Raw genomic sequence first — 6,585 nt, 5'->3', positions numbered from 1 at the left:
AGTCTTTTTCTTGGTCTGATTTTGCATACTATGAGATTTCTGCCAATCCAAGTGTGGTCTATTTGATTTCCAAGTTCAATTTATTACATGACTTATGCCTTATGCATAGACTTCATTAATCATTTATGACCTAGTGCTTTGACCCGTGTTAATTTACCTCTTGTGAGATGACAATTGCTTAACCTATACTCTGTTTTTTTCCATCTGTCCACCCGCCAGTGGTGTTTGTGTATGGTAACACTGCGTCCCGGGCTTTCGATAGTTAAGCTATGTGTAAGTTTTAGGATATCTGGGTGTACATTTGCAACTGACAAATGTTTTAATAATTTACTGTATGTGAATTACACCGTTAATATTCTAAAAAGGATATAATTATAATTGTTAAATGCAAGCTGAATTGATCTATCTAAATCCCGGGATGCAGTGTTACCATACGCAAACACCACAGGCGGGTGGATGGATGAAAAAAAACCGAGTATAGTTTCCCATACTTTCTTTTTTGGGGTGGCCCATTACGTAGTACATGAGGCGCTGTTTATGTGGGCAACGCATTTTGGGTATGACTCTACCTGTGAAAGCTTTAATAGACTGAATTTTATGCGTTCCAGCATCTCAAAATACCAACATTTATATTGTTCCTCTTCTTCTGCAGAAGAGTAAATTTGACGATCTACTCCATGATTTCACTATTCTTTCATAAAAGACAAAAACAAACAATGCATATGGTACAATGAGGCTGGGCATTTTTAGTCTGAAGAGCTACTGAATGCAAATGAATCTGCAGGTATAATCATAGGCAAAACGTTACAAACGCAAATGAGGGACGCATAGCTTCAGGTTTCGTAGAATAAATTTGCCTGGCTAGGCAAGAAGAAACACCAGGTTTTGTTCGTTAATCTAAATGCAGACGACTTAGATCTCACTGCAGCCCCGACTCGTCAGGGAGGAAAGCTTTTGGAACACTGGAAGTCCTTATTAGATTTACGTAGTTATCTTTCAGACTTTGATTGGTCTTACAAAGAGGTACTGTGGAAGTCTTTCTCGCTTCTCCTAAATCCGATTATTGGGAATCTGCCTGATTTGCTTGTGATGCAATTTATACAATGCAGGGTTGGTGATTTTTTAAATAAAAAAATAGTGATATATTCGATTTTTTATTTTTTTTATTTCTTATTTATTTATTTATTTTCTTTTGATTTGAGAGATGTTTTTTCAAGCCTTTTTAGCTTAAAATTTATTTTATGACAGAATTACTATGGATTTATCTTTTAGGTTTTCAGTTCTTGCCTAAAGTATGTACTTGAATTTTTTTTATATCAAAATAAATAGATGCAGCACAGTTATTAGGCTTAAGTTTTTATTAACCCTCAAACCATGTTTTTAAATTGTTTTGCTTTAAAAAATAATAAATAAAAAAATGTAATTATCATGATTTTTTCATGAAAATATCAATGATTTAATCACTTGATTCAATCAGTTTGACTTAATCATTGCCATCCTTGATACAATGTTTAGAAATGAAGTGTTCAAGTGTTCATCAATTACTATTCTTTCACTCTTTATGGTAAACCGTAAAGTTCAAATAGTCTTGAATCTCTTTTGCTCGTTTTCACCAAGATGTCTCGATAAACATAGTCATCATGCATATTTCCGGATATCAATGTCAGGTTCAATATTGTGTCAGGCGTCTTCGCTGTTAGAAATTATTTGTACACGCTTCTTTTCCATGACCCTCTAAGAAACCTGATTATATCGTCAAGCTTTCAGATAATGGCCAATACTTACTTTTATAAAGATGGCCAACTATGGGTACACAAACTCTTATTTTCAGGGTACGCCGTAATTAAACGCCGATGAGACTCACAAGGAATTTAAACAACTGAGAATGTAATTTCCATTAAATGGCTTTCTCGAGCAATACAGTAACAAAAGGGTAGGGATCAAGAGATTAGACTGGGAGTGTATTAAATGGCCCAAAAGGAAACTGTGGGTGGGGTTAGTATACAAAAGGAATTAAGTTTAAAAGGACAGATGAAGAGGCAAATTAAACGAACACCCAGGATATATGGAAAATCAATACAAGAGGCAGTGATGGGAACATATTGGATGTAACGAAATGCAAAAACATAATTGTCTCCTCGTTATGTTGTCTTCGTAAAGGTAGTTACCGCGCTGATATGTTCTGCAGTTATAATCACTATTGTTTATACCTAACATCTGATATCACAGACATAGCATACAAACTGCTATGGGTAAGGAGAAAGCTAGCAGATTGCAAGGCCTTGAGGCCTTATGTCACACACATTATTACTTTCGTAATCACTGACAGAGTGATTGGATTGTTGCCACACTTGTGAATACCCAACTGCCAGAGAATCATGTTTTGTTCAGTCCTTTTCAAGTATATGAAATGAGTAGCAGATGACAGCCCAGGGTAAGAAAATGACGTATAAAGAGCAATAAATAAATTATTATCATAGATAAATTATTTAGTTTCTCGACTATGTTGCGTATCACTTGAAGAATGTTATACCTTGACATTTATCTATAGCAGACTACTAGAAAGGTCTTTATAAGAGTCTGAATTATTTTCAGCTTCTATGGAAGTGTATGGTGACAATCTATAATTTTATGGAATAGGAGAAAGTGGCCTAAATAGCATTTATACTTGAAGGAAATGAAAGCAGAGGGAATTCGGTGGCTATGTTTTCAAGATACGTCTTTATATTTGAACAGCACGTTGAAAAATTGCAAAAGGGAATGTGATAATCACATTGGGAAGACGTAATCTCAAACGAAAGTTGTTTTAATTTTATAAGCAAAACAAGTAATGATTAGGTGAACGAGTATAATGCTTAGTACTGGGGGAAGTAAAAGGTGGATGGCTGTGTATCGGTTTTATTATTTCATAGAATGAAATATAAGAATGAAATATAAGTTTGAGAGTAGCATTATTTGGAGAATAGTATGCGCGAATATACTCAGAGATATTCTACAAGGAAGACTGTTGATAAATAGGGACAACTAATATGAAAAAAAGGAACAGATTAAGAATATGCTTGAGTTGGGTATATACTGGATGCTGTAAGATATGATCCGTCTGTTGGTTGCTTCTTTGTTTGCTAGACAGCGAGATACTGAACAGAGGTGACGGCCTAAGAATCATAGATGATACGATGCCAATCAGAGAGAGAGAGAGAGAGAGAGAGAGAGAGAGAGAGAATACTAGTATTATGGACATTCATTCTTATAAAGTGTCACAGCTCTTAAAAAAGAAAGAAAAAAAAAGTGAATGTGCAAGGAATGTCAATCAGGTATTTATTAAGCGAGAGTTATGTGAGAAATTTCAGAGATCAGAACCGAAAATATTTCTGAAGGATGTGGAAATTGGAGATGCTGTAAGATGAGAGAGAGAGAGAGAGAGAGAGAGAGAGAGAGAGAGAGAGAAGAGAGAGAGAGAGAGAGGTGAATATAGGTTTCACAGGAAAATAATGCAGATCTGGCGGAGATATTCAAAGGTAAAAGCTTTTTTTTTTTTAAATGAATAGTGAATGATATCGTATTGTCACTATGCTACATTCCATAAGATATACTTTAATACGTGACGTAAATCTTCAAGAAAAATTAATAAATAAATAAATAAAAAAAATTAGAAATAAAAAACGGCTGCAGTACACTGTATCTAGGTGGATAATTGGCTTCCATTTATGACTATAATTTCTCGGTAAAACGTCTGTTACTGGAAACTCGTAATGCGCTTGTAAATCCCAAAACAACTCACAGTGTATAAAAAGCAAATAACATGAAAGCCATCATGAAATCAAGTAGAAAAGTCAGCTCCATTTTGAAATTTTGTAATGGTTGTAAACATAAGAATGCGCCTGAAGCCTCGAGTGAATGCATAAAGTTATTGAGGAATAAGATAAAAGAACTACTCTTATCAGTGAAAATATTCAGAACATCCTTTACAACGTTAAGAAAGTATTAGCTTTGTAATTTGATATATGAAAGCCATATTACAAAAGACAAGAGTCCTGATATAGAAAAGTTTCTCCATACATTAACATATCACAATAGTCTAAGAAAAATCATTTTGAAAAAGGCAAGGATGAAAAAATGAATTATAGAGGGGACAGGATATAAAAAGTCAATCAAATTAATACATAGTATATTATTCGACCAGTACCCAAAACCGGAGTTAATTAATGGAATGATTTCAAATCCTATGTAACAGCTCAATTGATATAGTCTGGTATTATCCACATAAAAATTATCCATGGTCCCATGAGCATCAGCAGTGCCTGTAATTCCCTGATATAGGATTTAACGTGAAAGTTGTTCTTTATTAACATTGAAAAACTAAATGTGTTTGAATATTATTGACTCGTCGTCTTTTATTTCCCACATACAGACACACACATTATATATATATATATATATATATATATATATATATATATATATATATATATATATATATATATATATATATATATATATATATATATATACTATATATATATATATATATATACGTATATATATATATACATATATATATATATATATATATATATATATATATATATATATATATCTATATATACATATATATATATGGTATATATATATATATATATATATATATATATATATATATATATATATATAAAGGTGATGCCACGGACGCATCACCTTTATTTATACATAGCATCACGTTTTATATACTAATTGATCAAGTTATTCATATATATATATATATATATATATATATATATATAATATATATATATAAATATAATAATATTTATTATATATATATATATATATATATATATATATATATATATATATATATATATATATATATATATATATATATATATATATATATATATATATTATATATGTATAATATATATATGTATATTATATATTATGTATATATATGTATATATATATATATATATATATATATATATATATTATATATATATATATATATATATATATATATATATATATATATATATATATATATAATATATATATATATATACATACTTATATTATAAACCCGAGCAACATAGCATATGGATCTAATTAAGACCACGCGCAACGCTTACGTATATTTGAAACGAGCATATGCGAATCCTTTAATTATTGCCATGAAAGTAATTTCATTACTTCCCAAATAAATATGACCGGTACGCAGCCAGCGGTCAGACCAGAATTTTCCTTTTTTAGGCAAATTCCCCAACTAGTCTGCAAACAGATGGAAATGTTAATGGTTTAATAAATAGTTGTTGAAAATGTTTATTCTCTCATGCATATATGGCCAGGATCAGGAAATATATGAGGAATGTGAGATATTTTGTTCAAGTTCAAGTCCACGCAAAATATTTGCAAAGATATAATCTCTCTCTCTCTCCTTCTTCTTCTTTTCTTCTTCTTCTTCTTCTTCTTCTTCTTCTTCTTCTTCTTCTTCTTCTCCTTTTTAAGAGATGATGGAATCAGATTAGATTAAAGGGATTGGTACTAAAACAACAGATTATTATATATATATCTTGCTTGCCAAATTCTGTGGTCATCTTTTCCTATATTTTTCTTTACTTTTCATATCTTGGTTCTTATCCCCCCTGATACCACGACTCTCTCTCTCTCTCTCTCTCTCTCTCTCTCTCTCTCTCTCTCTCTCTCTCTCGCTTTAACTGAACACTTCCGAGGCCAAGAAACTCATTTGCCGTTCAAGTGGATTCACACCAATTCCATGAAGAATTCATTGCTTGTTCTACTATTGTCATAAAAGTACTAGATAAGCGGTTATCTTAAATAGAATTGTATAGCAGGACAGAACTTGAAGGTCGTCATTTCATCGGACATTTATAGTTCTATTAACTGAGCCTGAATTTATATACAAATTTCTTAGATATGCTTCCAAAACTTCCTAAGGAGATTCTTTAATGTTAAAATCTGTAGTTTTTGTGCACTTTAGCTCCATCGATGTGAGAAGTTAGGGTAAAGACATTTTGGAAGTCTTTTAAAGTCTTGTCTTGTTAATTGTTTTCATCTAGGTTAAAGTTAATTTCCTTTTGGACACTTAAATGAGTAACTTTTACTCAAACGATTCAATGGTTTGTGTTGTTTTTGTTGGAAAGGCATCCGTGAGTTTCTTAAAGTTAATTACGGTTTATTAACCCATGTTACTACACACACACACACACACACACACACACACACACACATATATATATATATATATATATATATATATATATATATATATATATAATACAATAAAAGTATGCCTCGAAAGAAAATGAAAACACAACAACTGCCGAGATCGTTCGGTCTTAACGACCCTTCCCTCAAGTAAAGCGTCGTTAAGCTCGAAAGATCTCGGTAGTTCTCGTGTTATCATTTTCCTCTGTAGCATTACCTATATTTATACATATAGTGTCACGTTTTATGTATTTTGTGATCAAGTTATATATAGTATATATATATATATATATATATATATATATATATATATATATGTATATATATATATATATATATATATATATATATATATATATATAT

This window comes from Macrobrachium nipponense, chromosome 4 (assembly GCF_015104395.2).
Source record: "Macrobrachium nipponense isolate FS-2020 chromosome 4, ASM1510439v2, whole genome shotgun sequence".
In the NCBI taxonomy this organism is placed as follows: domain Eukaryota; kingdom Metazoa; phylum Arthropoda; class Malacostraca; order Decapoda; family Palaemonidae; genus Macrobrachium; species Macrobrachium nipponense.
This window is presented reverse-complemented; position numbering follows the sequence as displayed.